Below are 14,903 nucleotides of genomic sequence, written 5' to 3'. Positions count from 1 at the left end.
TGTCCTCCCCAAGCTATTTGCTCTTCCTTTCTTTTGGCATCAGCCTCACAGTGATGGTGCATTTTTATCAGGAGGAAGTGGAACTAGTGAGATGCAGGCACATGTTTCCTTCAGTCATGGAAAGGCAGAGGAGCATAGCAAACAGGTAGAACTAACGAAGGCTTGAAGTAATACTGTTGTTTGCTCAGTGCATGCAAGCTAGATTTAAATTTATAAACAGAATGTTGGCCTTCCTGCTGGTGAGGGAGAACTCTTGATCATGTTATAACATGACAACATATCATGTTAAAACATCACAGACTTTATGCTACTGCTGTTCCCAAGCAAAGCTGTTTTGACTTATCTGCCCCATCTCTGCAGCTTGTTCCTTTTCCAGTTAACCCCTCTTTTGATTAAAAATATATTAAATTAATCATGTATTTAACTAGATCCTTTTCTGGATGTAGTTCAAAATGTGGTAACATGGTAATATGGTGCCAGTGATAGGAATAAGTGGTGTGGAGGCAGACAAACTTGGGGTGGAAAAGGAAGATGATGGCATGGCCATGAAAAGGAGTGCGTTTGTTTCCATTTAAAGTGTTTAGAAGCTGTGTCTTTAGTGTTAACTATTACAGGCACTTGTTAGCCTCAAGCAGTACATCTAGAAGGTGAGAACCTCTTACTGCAGTGAGGCATTGATTCTGAAATCCAGGGAGAGCCATACTGCCAGATTTCAGTCAATTGCTTGTGTATACTAAGATGTGCTTACCCTATAATTTCCACCCCTGCTCCTCCCAACTTCCATCACCTGTACAGGGCTTGTACTGAATGCATAAATAACTAATATGCTTTATTGCAACTTCTGTCCTCTATTTTTATACTCTTCTGTATCAGCAATTACACTGTTCCTATAAGATTTATTTTGTTCCGGTAGCATGACAAATGATCTCAGAACCATGCCCCTGGGTTTGGGCTGAGCCAGTGTCATAAGTGCTGGTTTCTGGTGTTGATAGTTTTTGTTTGTTTGGTTGGTTGGTTTTTTTTTTATCTCAGAGTCAATGTTTAGCTGTTTATCCTGCTCCTGATACTGAATATGTTCTGTTTTAGGGATTATGGCACAATAGTGCTGATGGCTGTCAGGTTGTGTATCACCTCTGCAAAGTGCTTTTGGGATGGTGTTTATAGTGCAAGGAGAGTGCTTTGTGCTGTGCAGGTTTGTGCAGAAACACAAAGGGCCACATGGGCAGAGGAATATGGGGTGATTTTCTACAATCCTTCCTAGCTTTGGTAGTGAAGGAATTCTGACTTCAAAACCCTCTGCTTACTAACCATTGCTTCATCAGTGAAATCCATTTGCAAGATGCTAAAACTGACAAATGGCCATGAACTGGAACATTAAGGCAAGGGAAACACTGGATGTGTTTTCAAAGCTGTGTAAGCAGCTGTGGCTCATTGATCTTGCTTGATGGTGCAGGAGTATCACACGTCAGCATTCTTCTTGGCTCTTACCTTATCATTTAGCAGAAAAGGTCACCTTTTTAACTTTCTAGTTAAAGACTCTTGGTCATGACAAGTGTCTCACGAACATGGCATGATTTTGCCAACTGTGGAACAGAGCATCTTAGCTTCGAGACGGGACTGCATCTCCTTAGTGTTGGCTCTGCAGTTCTTATTAATCACTGTGATTCAGTCTTGTGTCTTTCTTGGATGTGCTTCATCTGTTGGTCTTTATCACAGTCCTTTTCAATCCCTTCTTTTAAAAGATGATGATATTTGTTTTTACCATTTTTTGTAGCCTATTTCAGTGGAAGATCTCACAATACTCAGGTTGTGGGCCTTGATGTGCAATTGTTTAGTTTCATTTGTGGTTCCCACTGGAAGTTTGCTTGCCTGGGTATGCAGCTTGGGGTCTTGCCCCACTGAAGACTTGTCTGTTTGAAGGACCGTACCAGCATAATTATATATGCCTGTAATAACATGTAAGTCTTAAACATCTGTTCAAGCAAGTTTTCCCAGGTTTGTTTAGGGTGGCCAAAATAACCCCCCCAACCCTCATTTTGGGTGGATTTTGAGGGCTTATCCAGGCTTTACAAACCTCTAATTGTCTTAATGGTTAAGTACCTCTGGCCAAGGGCCAGAAAGCAGGTCACAAGCGCAGCTCTGCTGAGGTTACCGTGCTGCAGGGTCAGGTGCAGCAGCACATATCACTGCCACCTCGGCAGGGCCCTGAACACCCATCGTCTGCCAGCGCGTCATGGAAGGGGGTTTGCCAACACACGGGTCATTCATGCTTCTTGTGTGTGCACAAGGGTTTGTGCCTGTAGGCTTAGTTTTAAATCTGTACAAAACTAATTACAGTGCCATAGTAATTTTTAGTCATCTGCTACTTAGGTGTTGAGAGTAGCACTAATAGCTGTCCTGCTACATACTGGGTGAGTGCTTCCTCATCAATTAATTTAGGGTAGCATCCTTCTTCCGAGTGTGTGTTGACTTTCTGAGGGAAGAAGGTGGCACCTGCAGAGCAGTCAGCCTGTGCCAGGAGGAATGGGCAACCTGAAGGCAGCGGAGCAGCATTTTGAATTGTCCTAAAAAGTGTGTGCAGCCTGCTCACCATGGAGCCGAGGCCGCTTGTCCTACCGCCGGACTGCTGCTCGGGGCGGGCCAGGGCCAAGGGTTTTCTGAATTAAGCAACGGCGGAGACGTGATTTCACCGAGGTGGATGTTCACATCCTATCTCTGAACAATAAAGATCACACAGCCGCAGGCCGGGTCTAACCCAAAACGGCCTGACGGCAGCCAGCGGCTGCTGCCCGGCCTCAGGCAGAGGCGGGAGGCGGCAGCCCCTCTGCCCATGGGGCCGCCCCTGCCGCTACCGCCGCCCCGCACCGGGCCCGCTGGCGCCAGCCCGGCCGCCTCACGGAGGGCAGCGGAGCGGCGCGCGCGCCGCGGCCGGGCTGGGGCAGGGGGCGTGGCTGACGCGCGCGCGCTGGGCGGCCTCCCACCGCCTCTGCCGCCTGCTGCGCGTGCGCGGGGGGCGGGCCGTGGTTCTCGCGCCGCCCGTGCGCCATGACGTTGTGCCGCGGTGACGTCCCGCGCGCCTGCCTCCGCCTCCCGCCGGCGGCGCGGCCGACGTCACGAGTTTCGGCGGAGGGGGAGGCGGGGCTTTCGGTTGGCAGCAGAAGCGGCGGCGGCCGCCGGCGCCTCACGCCTGACGAGACCCCCCCGGTCCCGGCTCGGCCCCGCCGCGCCGCCAGCGCCTCGGGGGCACCGTCCTCGCTGCCCTCCCCGCGGGTCTGACTCGGAGCGCGGCTCTCTCCGCGCCGGCTCCGGTGCCTGCTGTCACCCTCCCCGCCGTGCCCCGGCGCGGGCAGGCCCCGGGCCCCTTCCCCCCCTCCTCTGGGGGGGTGGGCGCCTCTCTGGAAACCTGGCCGCTCCTTCCGCGTCGCCTGCCCAGCCGGGCCTGCGCCCGCTGCTGCCGGGCAGCGCGGGGGGGTCCCTCGCGGCCGCCCGGCCTCCGCTGTGACACAGGTCGGTGCCGGCGGGGCGGGCGGGGGTGGCGCGGGGAGAGGCCGGGCGGGGGGCGGCCGCGGCTGCCCGGGGGCGGGTTTGTGGGTGTGTTGGGGGGGCCGCCGGTGCGGGAGCCGCTCGGGGCAGCTTCGGGGGCGGGGGGCGCGGGCCGCGCTGCTGGGGTCCGCCGTCCCTCTGGAGATGGCGCTGAGCGCCGGTGGCTGTTGGAGGTGCCGGGGACACGCGCTACGTGTGAGTTATTTACGTTACAACTGCAGGATCTTAGGGATTTTACGAGCTGTACAAACGCTTATACGTCACCGTAAGCCTTTCTGTCCGTGCTGATGCTGTAGTCTCTTGTCTTTAAATTGCGCTGCAGCGATAGCAGTGCTATGAATTGGGTATGTAGGTCAGGTTCTGCGAGATACTTTGGTCGGGGGAAAAAGTGAATGTTAGATTATTTTTTGCCTTGCTGATTCTGAGGTGCATTGCAGCACCTACGAGATTGGCTTTTTCTCTGACTTCCTCTCTTGCTTCATAAATCTGGTTTTAGTTTTTGTCTGTGGAATTACTGAAGATCAAAGCATTAAATAAGCTGAGCACTCCTAAGCTGTGTTGTATCATGAAGTGTCCTCTAAGAGGTTGGTAAAAGATAATAAAAACCTTCCTAGAAATAAGAGGGATTGGTAGTCAACGCAGAAAATGTTTCTCGGCTATAACATTTCCTTAAACAATGCAGCACGTTGCAGAGCATAAGAGGCCTTCAGAAATGTGCTGCTATGTATATGGCAAAGATGTAGTATTTGCAGAATGAGTGTCTATATGCTTGTCTTGCACAACATCTTGGATTTTCTCGTGGCACAGCACTTTGTAGCAGAATAACCTAGCGAGTCTTCTTTCCTGTGGAATTCCTTTATGGATAGTTTTAAGGGAATGGGCAGCAAGGAGTTAGTACTTATGCTACACTGAAAATACTTAGAAGGATTTTCTTGGTTGGTTTCATGTTGTTTGTGTGGCTTTTTTTCCTACCCTGTGGCAAAGCCCTTTGCTGTTATTTGAAATTAACAGAAATACTGTGTGAGGAAATTTTACTTTCATGCATGCCTTTGCTATAGTGGCTTTGTAAATAACTTTCCTTAGAAATATATTAAAAAATGAACACTTGCTATAATTCCTGTTTTCTTTACTCTTTGTGTTCTGTCATGATTGCTACTGAAATGTATTGAACCCAAATATTGATTCAGATGATGAGGCTGTATATAATTAATTTGATTTTTTTCCCTAAGGTTTTATTGTATTTTGATAAGGCAGAATAGCAAGGTAATGTTTATCAAATTGACTCATTGCTGGAGAAAAATCTGCGTACAGTTTGCCTTGATGAACTGTGTCAGTGGTTATCTGATGGTAATGGAAGACTACGGTGAAGAAAACATGTCTGTGAATTGCTCGTTTTGGCTTGCTGAGATTTCTGAACTGTCAGAGGAAACTTTTTTGAAGATAACTGTGGTGTTTGGTAATACTGAAAGCTTTTATAGTGTATGTGAGTAGACAGATACCTGTGACAGGTAGAACGTATTAATGTAGTGTAACAAGACCATTATCTCATTTAATATCATGGTAGGGAAGCACGCTTTTTTTTTTTTTTTTTTCCTCTTTATGTTGATAAAATTTTAGATAATTTATGGTAAAAATAAATAACCTTTCAAATTTGGTCATAGACCCATCAGTGGTTCTTTGCTGTGGTTCTTAGGAAAGCTAATCAATGTACAGACTTGTGGAATTTAAAGCTGATTGAGGCTAAATGCAGAAGTCTTATTGTTTTATTATAAAGGTAACGTTTTCTCTGCAGAAAGCAAGACAGTTGGTTATTCCATAAATTTAATTCATATTTACAGCTTTTACTTTCTTTTTGTTTCTTCAATTTGCTGAAATATAGCATTAATGTATGGGTACAAATCAGAATTGTTTTCTAAAACCTTGTCATTATTAATAAGTATTTACAGATAACTTCTTGAAAAAAAGCTTTGCATATCAGCAATTTTAAGCAATTTTATCTATATTATCTTCACTGCAGGATGACTTTTTACATCAGCAAACTAAATAAAAACTAATTACATGCAATTTATTTTCATGACGGATTGTTCAGTGGCTCTCTTAACTGAGCATTCTCTGAACTGAAAATAATATTTTCTTATAAAATGCAACCTAAGAATGATAATAGTGATTTCATTCATTGATTCCCTCTTTCCAACGAAACACACAGGCAGAAGTGTTCTGATCTATCAGGACGTACACATTTGGTTTGGAGTAATGAATGTATTTTCTAATAATTTCTTTTTAGAGCTCTGCTGTTTACATTATCCTCTGTTTAGACTAGTATTTGGAGAAAAATGAATGAATGATGAAAATCTGACTGATCAATGTAATTAAGTACATCTTGTTACTTTTGCGGAGCTTATTTTCATGTGTATGACAAACTAATGTAAATGTATATTTACTGGTGATGCTACCTAGGTTCATCTGGTTAGCAAATAATTAAGTTTGCTGTCCTGAATGTTTAATTTCTAAATATAAGCTTTTAAAATCCTGGTGTAGAACTGACACAATATTAAATGTAAAAATAAAAAAATTTCAAAAACACAGTTAATTCTATTAAGCACACTATTTCTGTAGGAGAGAAGAAAAATTTTTTTTAATAGAATAAATACTGCATTTACTATTTCAAATTTCTGGTATTTTGTAGTGCCAAGGAATAGGTCAAAACAGATCATGCATACTATAATTGCACATATCTTGCAAAATAACATTGTAAACATAATTGAGCAGTAGGAACATGTTCAGAATGCAGTGCATTAGTTATGATTCTTGCTTCTGGGTCTCAGCATGAGATCTTGATTTAGTAATACAGTAATAACAACAAATACATCTTATGGCTCTATGTTAACCTGATTGCTTAGACTTAGCATATTTTTCTGAGATGTTTTTAATATATTCACCTTAAGTGTATATTTTGAGAAGTTGCAGAAGGTTTGGTGACAATAAGAAAAGGACGATGGAGTTCTGTGTCAGGATATTGCACTGATTTCTATCTGTGGGAGCCGCTGCTCTAGAGACGCTTGACCCACAAATCCACATGTGGCATAATTTAGAACCCAGCTTAATGAGGTCATTTGAAGTTGGACTAACTTGAGCAAGGCCAAAGCAGGGGTACCTGCAGTGTGCTTTAAAAACTGAGAGTCGGGAATTGGTAGTGTAGGGAGGCCTTGTAGACATGAATTTTTCCTGTCCATTTGCAAAGTCTTTTACTTACGTTTACTTTTGTATCTCAAATTATTGTATATTTTTTAAATTATACCAGCAAACAGTATGAGAGGAAAATAGTTTTCTTTAGGCTAAAGGTTCTTTTCTTTGCTGTAGCTTTGTTTTTATTTTTTTTTCTTTTGAGTCCTTCCCTATTTTTCACTCACTTGCTTCTCTTTCTGTATTTACATTAAATAATTTATCCACTTCTGTGGATTATCTGCAGTAGTAAAAGATGCCACTTTTGTGTTCCTGAGATGTTTTGTGCTAAGTGCGCTAACAGTCTGACAACAACAATATAGTAAAATTAAAATGTTTCAGATGTTTATGTTGCAAAGATTGTACTTTTGAAGTTCAGGTAAGATAACACTGATAAACAGTTCTCATTTGGGTAAATGAAGATAAGAGTTCTCATTTGGATAAATGAAGATAAGACAGATGTCTAAGAAGTGAAGGGATTTCATGAGTCAGTCCCTACTCTGAGGCAGAAGCAAATACGCTGAAATCATGTCTGATAGACATTTGTCTGATCTGTTCTTAAGAAAAAACTCAAAAGGGGAATACCACACCTCTTCACTGGTCTATTTATAGCTAGTACATAACTATCATTATAGTTAGGAGGCTTTTCTTAATATTTACCTTAAGTCTCTGTCTTGGTGCTAATTAAGCCAGTTAGTTCTTGTCCAGTTGTTATTACTCATGCAGGATAATGATTTCTGTACTCTTTGCACCAACTGTTTGTATATGTGAAGACAGTTCCTCTGTCTCACTTTATTTCAGACTTCTCTTTACTAAACTGTGCAAACAGGCCTTTTCTTCACAGGTCATGTTTTCTCAGGTTTTTTGTTGTTAACTCTCACTGAACTCTGTGTGATATGTCTGTATCTTTTTCAAAGTTCCCCAGACAAAGTCTTTAGCAACAGAGCAATTAACCTACTCTGTAAGTTGGAGCAGAAGTAACATGACAGCCTTATTAAAATGTCATTCTGATGTCATAGGGTATGTGTGTGCACCTTTGGTTGGGCTGTGTTTTGTTTTGGGTTTGCTTTTTTTTCAGCAACCTCAGGTTCTTGCCTCCTGCATTTGTTGACACAGAAGCCTGTGTTAGTGATTGTTAAATCGAGTATCTCTTTCTTCATATATATGCATTTGAGCTATCTTTCCAAAGAGCAGAACCTTATAATGTATAGAATTCAATCTCTATTTCAGGTTGGTTTTCTTACATTAAATATTTCTAGACTCAACAGAATCACTGTTCAATAAGTTGTTCTACAGGAAAGCATGCAGTTTCTGTTCTTCCACATCTATTTCCCCGCACATACAATCCTTGTGGCTTTTGAACATAAACCTGCTCTACAACAGGAAACTTGATTGAGAACAAGTTCTCCTAGGGTCAGATGCAGTTTCTGTTGGCAAAAACATGTCTTTACCAGTCTGTTTTACGCATATGCTGTCTTTGAAGTAAGTCATATTGCTAAGATAACTTCTGTCAGTGTAACTACCTGAACAAGCCTTCTGCCATTTTGAGATGTCATACAGTCCAATGGCATAGAACAAGAAATTTTTATCCTATAGGCATGCGTTATTGGAAGAATTGCAGAGCCAGCTACAAAACAGATGTGTTCAACATGTTCCCTGGCTTTACTCCCATTTTATCTGACTTATGTAAATGATTTTATCCATGATTTTTGAGGCTAGATCACAGATGGGACAAACTGCATGATGCTTTCAGCAGTGCTTCCTTCACAAAAAACAAACCATACACCAATAATGATTCTTAAAGGTAGCCTTTAATTTCTTTCAGGAAGAAGTATTCGAGTAGTCAGTGTTGACTGCCTCTTACCTATTCTCATAATTATGTTAAAATAATTTAGACAAGAGAGTTCTGTAAATGCCAACAGTTTGAATGCCATGTTACTAAAATGGTAACAATGGGAACTATAGTCTCACCTTTGAACAAAGATTTGAAAACTGGAAAATACATGGATCAAATTGTTTGAATTAAAAAAATAGAGAACTAAAATACAGACAAGCAGTAATTAAACTTCTAAAAGAAAATCTAAAGAAAACGACGTTCAATTTAAGAACATGAGAATTTGTCATCCTAAATATATATTTTTTTAATCTAACTAAAGCTGTGAAACCTGATGGTAAAGCTCAGCTTGTATTTGATTGTTGTTTTGTCACTGACTATGTGTACATTTAGCAGCGGCACTATTATTATAACTCCAGCATAAGACTTTTTTTAAATAAAAATAAATTGGAAGGGTAGACCCCCAAATCTTCAAGCACAGTCTTGTTTTTTCCATAATGGCTTGATGATAACTGAATGGGTATAAAGTAGTAGAGTAGTAGTTATAAAAGTGTTACTTGTGCTGCTGGCACTGGTTAGTGCAGTAACTTCAGGCAGGGATGAGGTGGGCAGTGCAATGAATGACTTTTTAAGCTGCTGCAGCAAGTTCCTTTAAAGCATATCTGTTGTGGCTCTGTCTGTGATATTGGCACTATCATGAGTACCAAATGAGACTTTCAAATGAAAATTTAAATGTTACTGGTGAAGTGGTGGACAAGTTTTAAGTAAAATCTAATCTGGAATGAAATCAAACAAAAGACAGTCCAGCATTCTTCCTCCAGTGGTTGAGTATGAATAAATGCTTGTGGAAGGGTGAGAACAAGGCAAGCATGTATAATACTCAGCTTGAATATTCTTTCAATCCCTAACTATTTTCAGTAAAGGTTTGTTCTAAATGTGAGGTGTTTTTTGTGTAGCTAGTAACCTTTTGGACTTTTATCCTCAAACTTGGCCAGTCCTCCCCCCCGCGCCCCCCCCCCCCCCCCAAGCTAAATGTCTGGCATCCAGATATCCTTTGGTAAGGAATACTACAGGTATGCTATTTGTTGTTGTAACATCTACCTTCTTTTCTTTGAACTTAGCTTGTACTGGTTTCCTTTGGTGCCACATTTCTTTTGGATGAGAGTGAAGAATCCATCTCTGCTCCTTGTATGATTTTGTACCCTTTATTGCTTTTCCCTCCACTCAAATATTTCTGAAACCAAAGAGTCCTAACTTGCTTATTTGTTTTTCCCTGTAGAACCCACTCCATGCCTTTGATTGTACCTTTTGCTCTCCTCTGAAACTACTGTATTCTGCTACATTCTTTTCTGGAGCTGAAGGCCCCAGGACTGCTAGTGATATCCAAGATGGGCAGACAGTGATCTGTTTTGTACTAATTTTTTTCATAATAATTCCTAGCATTGGCTTTAATTTCTGAAAGCTGGCAGTATTCAGTGCAAAGCCCATTGGTTTGTTATGTGCAAAGTTAGAATTGCTTCTCTCCCTCCTCCCCTCTGCACCTCATCTTGCATTGGCTCCATTCATCTGTGCTGGCTATCTTCTGCTTTATTGCTCAGTCTGCTAGTCTGATAGACCACCTTCTTTACTGTAGTCAGCCCTTTCCTTGCTCTCCAGAATAATGTAATATTGATAGTCACAGTAGTGTTGGAAAACTTTTCACCTTACTCCTGTTTCTTGCATAATTTAGTATATGTCGAACAACACAGACGCTTGTGGAACTCCACTGGTACCCTCCTTCCTTGTGAGAACATCAGCTATGTATGTTCTAAGTTTTATATGTTTTAACCAATTTATTTGTGCAAGGGTTGGTTGTCTTTCTTATGCTGTGACTATAAGAAAGCCTCGGCAAGACCTTTCCAGCACTGACAATCCAAGTAGACCAATGATAATGATGGAGTTCAGCTCTTTACACATTTGTTCAGAGTGCACCAAGAGATCTGAAAGTGAGTATCTCTTTTTGGAACAGCCATATCTACTCTTCCCTGCTCTATCATAAATTTCCTTCTGTCCATTATTTCTAGTTTTTTTGTTATAGGTCACACTAAATTACTTGTAGTTCCTTGGAAGCTCCGTGTTACACATGCCATCTCTTAAAAGATCTTTTAAAAAGATCTGAATCTTCAGGGTCCAAGAGGGGTGGTTCCAGCATGAATTCTTGCTCCTTTCTTTGTGTTGATGTTGGTGCTGTAGAAGTGTGACATCATTTATATAGGCTAACGGTCAGTTAAAACGTAAAATCAGTCTTTTCAGCTGGATCATCTGTTTGCTCTGGATCTCCAGCATGTCATTGAGGTTCATGCTGTAAAGCAGCAGTTGCTGTAGACAAGTAGGACTACTCCCTTGACAGAAATGCAACCTTAGCAGTGGAACTGTAGTCTTAAATGGTGATTACATGTGGGTATGTATGTAGCAATTCTTCCTCTGGAACTTTTGAGCCTGTAGTTGGTTTACCTTATTAGCTGTATTTATGAGGGCTCTTACATTTTTATCATTTGAGGGAAAAGTATAATTGTGTAGCATCATAGGTCTGGTGGTAATGCTTTGGTACCCGCCGCTAAGGGGTGTGGGGAGATGCAAGAAGAAAACCTTATGAGGATACATTGTCTCAGTGTCTTAGCTTTTTGATTGTGGAGTGTTTTGACAAAACCAGGTTTTCATTGTTACATTTTGGTTCAAATGTTACTATGAGCAATTGAGTTGAAGGTTTTTTTCTGGCTCTTAGGAAGCTAAAGATTGTTACCAAAGTACAAAGTAAAAAAGTGTGTACTTCATAGTTTAGCAACATCTTAATGTGTTGGCCTTTGTGGGTCATCCAGTTTAAAACCAGGGCCTACTGAATATGGGTAAAAAATTACACACTTGTACATTTAGACCTGCTCAGTGAAACCTGCTGGCTGTAAAAATAATGCAAAATCATATTACACATGTGGTAAAAAAAAAAATCTTTGGATTTTGCATAGTATGTGTTACCTATGCATGCACTCAAGGTTTTCTCAGTTTCCATTGGTGTATATTAAGTAAGCGCTTGTCCGTCTTCTCAGTGGTATTATTCAGACCTCTGTATAGTTCTAAGCATGAGAGGTCTGAGTTTACCCATACCTGTGGCTCCCTTGTTAAATGTATTGCTCTTTGTTGTTGTCATTGTTGAATGTTTTAACCTTGAATTGGAGACTGATTCGGAAGTGTTTTTTCTGTGCTGTGCTGGAAATCTGTATGGCTCATTAATGTCTTAACATATTTAAATATTCCATATTAGTGTATTATGAAAACCTTTTGCATTTTATGTTCATATTAATGAGGATAGAAATAATGGAAGAAATGTGTGACAATGTACATTAATTTGTGTTATGATGGGGAGAGAGCATATGGGGTATTGAACTAGGAAGGTTGGAGCATGAGTCAGGAAAGGCATTTTAGGCAGAAGCTCTGGGTGATGATGTATTAATGGGGTGGGAAAATGTGATGGCAATGTAGTGGGAGAAGGTGAGAAAAATTGTCATTATATTACCATACTCTGGATTTCCTTATTGTATTGCTGCCTTATGAACTTTGAGGAGCAACTGTGCTTTGAGGAATGAGTAAGCTAGTATGCAACGAACGCTGTTCACTGAGGAGGATTCCTCCTTGATTTGTTGCAAAATTTGGAAGATTTGTAGCAAATGAGACTGAGATGTCTTCACAGTGAAGACACAAAAATGTCCCTAGGAAATTAGATTCTGTCCTTGCTGGCATCATCACAGCAAGATGCCAGGCAGATCATGTTAATCAGAAAAGTTCGTATGTATTGCTGTGTTCAAGTTTTTTGGTACTTGATTTGAAATTATAGTAGTGTGATTTGCAGCCATGATTAAAACTCACAAGTGCTGCAACTGTGAAATAAGTGAGTTTTGCTCTGAATAGACGATGCTGTCAAATGTGATGATTGTATTGAAGAAAAATGAAGTTCCTCAGTTCTAGCATCTGAAGATAGATATTAAAACTAGCGGTAGAAATGGAGAGATTTGGTTTATTTCTCTGGCTTATTTCCCAAAACAGTCATCTTTCAACCCATCACAGTCATAGAACTGGCAGATAGACTGAAAGGGATAGAACTAGTTATTGGAGTTTAAGGATGTGCTTTCTTCTGTAAGTTCTCAAAAGCAAAATCTGGCTGATGATTGTTTGTAATTGCTCTTGTACATTAACTGAAACGCTCCACTCATTTGCAATACCTGCTTTTTTTTTCTCATTTATTTTTGCTTAAAGAATAATGCTCATAGATTCTAAGTGGTTTGTGATAGGTTCATGTTTTTAGTGAATGGCAACTGTGAAAAAATCATTTATTTGTCACTGGTTGTAGTTGGTCTTCCATTCTTAGAGTTGCAGGAATTGCCAATACCAGTAGTGCTGGTAAGATTAAGTTTGCTTACTGTATACTATTAGCTCTTTGGCTTAACCGGTGAGCATGAATTCTGTCACAAAGAAGAGAGATATACTGTATTCTTTTAAGGTACATGCTGTGAACTGTCTGTGATAAAAGTAAAAACAGAAGTTTCCCTCCTGTAGGTTCTTGGATGTTACAGTTGTTACATTTGTCAGGGCAAGCAGTTACATTTGTATAGGGGAATGGTTTTCATCATAACACCTTTAACCCTTCTTCACAAATATTTTGACTAGCTAGTCCTAAATTTGGAGTAAAACTAACATTGATGGCACCTGTGACAGCTTCAGTAGAAGGCCTCAAAATGACAGCAGCAGATGCTGAGCCAAGAGCACCACTGAGATTTCTAGAAGGAGAAACAGAAGCACCTCAATCGGATTATGACACTCGCTGCAGTGCGTGTTTTATGGGATTGTATGGATTAAAATTCCATACACCTGTTTTCTTTGAGAAGCCTTTTATGGGGCTACTCAGTTCACATAAGATAGTAAATGAGGAAAAAGTTACAGACATCACAGAAGTGTTTTACTCTGTGTATTTGTGGGCACTCCAATGTCATCTTAATATACTGAGTGAGCCTTAAACATTTTTGTGATGTGAGTAACATTAATGCTTGTGTGGCATACAGCTTAGTTAATGGTAAGGAATCAGTTCTTAGTGTTGTGATGCTCTGAGACTTTCCACCATGGTGGTGGTGATCAGTTTCCAAGATGCTGGAATGATTTGGAGGCAGTGATGCACTTATTTGTAGCTAGCCCAGTGAGCTATGTCTATTACTTAATGTGCTTCTGTGAGAAAATCTGGTCTCAGATAAGAGCAGAGGAGTATAAGCAGTTGATTTCTAGCCAGTATGTTCTGTTGCAAAATTGGCAATACTAAGATATTTTGCAAGGTGTCACTGTGGCATGTCTGCAAGTTTCAGCTGTTGTGAATTCAATCAGGCTTCCTCAATCTAAAATGTATATGTTTGTTTCATAATTATTTTTTTTCTTGGAATCATGAACCAGGTCTTAAGAAAGCATTGTGACTTTCAAGGCAGATTTGCCTGATGTATCAGCAAAGTAATTCTTTATTTAGGTCGAGAAATGAGCTGTTGGAGTGCTTTGGCTGCTGCTGTGGCAATAACAGATACAGGAAATGGAGAAGTTTTGTAAAAGTTGAATTAGGTGAAGAAAGAGATCTCGTTGAGGAAAGTAGGTGCTTTTCTGTCTGAGACCAATTACAGTCTTATCTTTTCTGTGTACTTGAAGTGGAGTGGGTTTATGAAGGGTTAGCCAGTAAAGGCTCTTGATACCATTTGGAAAGAAGAGGTTCATTCAAAGCAGGAAACTTGCATTTAAGTGTTTTGAAAGTCTCTAAATATGCTTATCTCACCCTATCAATTGTAAAGGAAGCGTGGGGAGATTAGCTTTCCTAGACTACAGTTAGTCTTTGTGAATATTGCTGTTAAGTGTTAAGATATTTATCTCAAAAGCATAATTTTGCTATAAACTCATATTGAACTAAATTATCTGCTACTTTGCATTTTTATGAGAACAATTCTTAAAAGCTGTGTCCTTGCATTCTCAAACCGTCCAGTGTATTTTAACTTTTTCAAGTTGTAGTCATTCATCAAGCTAATAAATGTTATGTGAGTGTGTCAAATTACAGTTTATAGAACAGCAGGAGCTAAAGATTTAGTCTGAGTAGGATGAAGTTTTACTTTTGTCACTGGGCACGTTGGATCCATCAGTTCATTCTGAAGTCATTTTCTCAAAGTACTTTGAGAGCTGTGCCGCATTTAGGGCGCTAGAACTGACAGCACTGCTTTCCAAGGTTTTATGCTTCCTGTAACTGGGAGGG

The 14,903-nt window shown here is 40.8% G+C and overlaps 1 protein-coding gene across 2 annotated transcripts in view; it reads left to right on the top strand.

Moving 5' to 3' along the window:
• The first annotated feature begins 3,136 nt into the window (after positions 1–3,136).
• Positions 3,137–14,903, top strand: part of MAP3K2 (mitogen-activated protein kinase kinase kinase 2) — a 56,395-nt gene continuing 44,628 nt past the window's right edge. For both annotated transcript variants that reach the window (XM_040603429.1, XM_040603428.1), the window contains exon 1: positions 3,137–3,507. The gene's annotated coding sequence lies outside the window, so the exon portion shown is untranslated. The remainder of the gene's footprint in view (positions 3,508–14,903) is intronic.

The sequence above is a fragment of the Falco naumanni genome, chromosome 8 (assembly GCF_017639655.2).
Source record: "Falco naumanni isolate bFalNau1 chromosome 8, bFalNau1.pat, whole genome shotgun sequence".
NCBI classification, from domain to species: domain Eukaryota; kingdom Metazoa; phylum Chordata; class Aves; order Falconiformes; family Falconidae; genus Falco; species Falco naumanni.
This window is presented reverse-complemented; position numbering and strand designations above follow the sequence as displayed.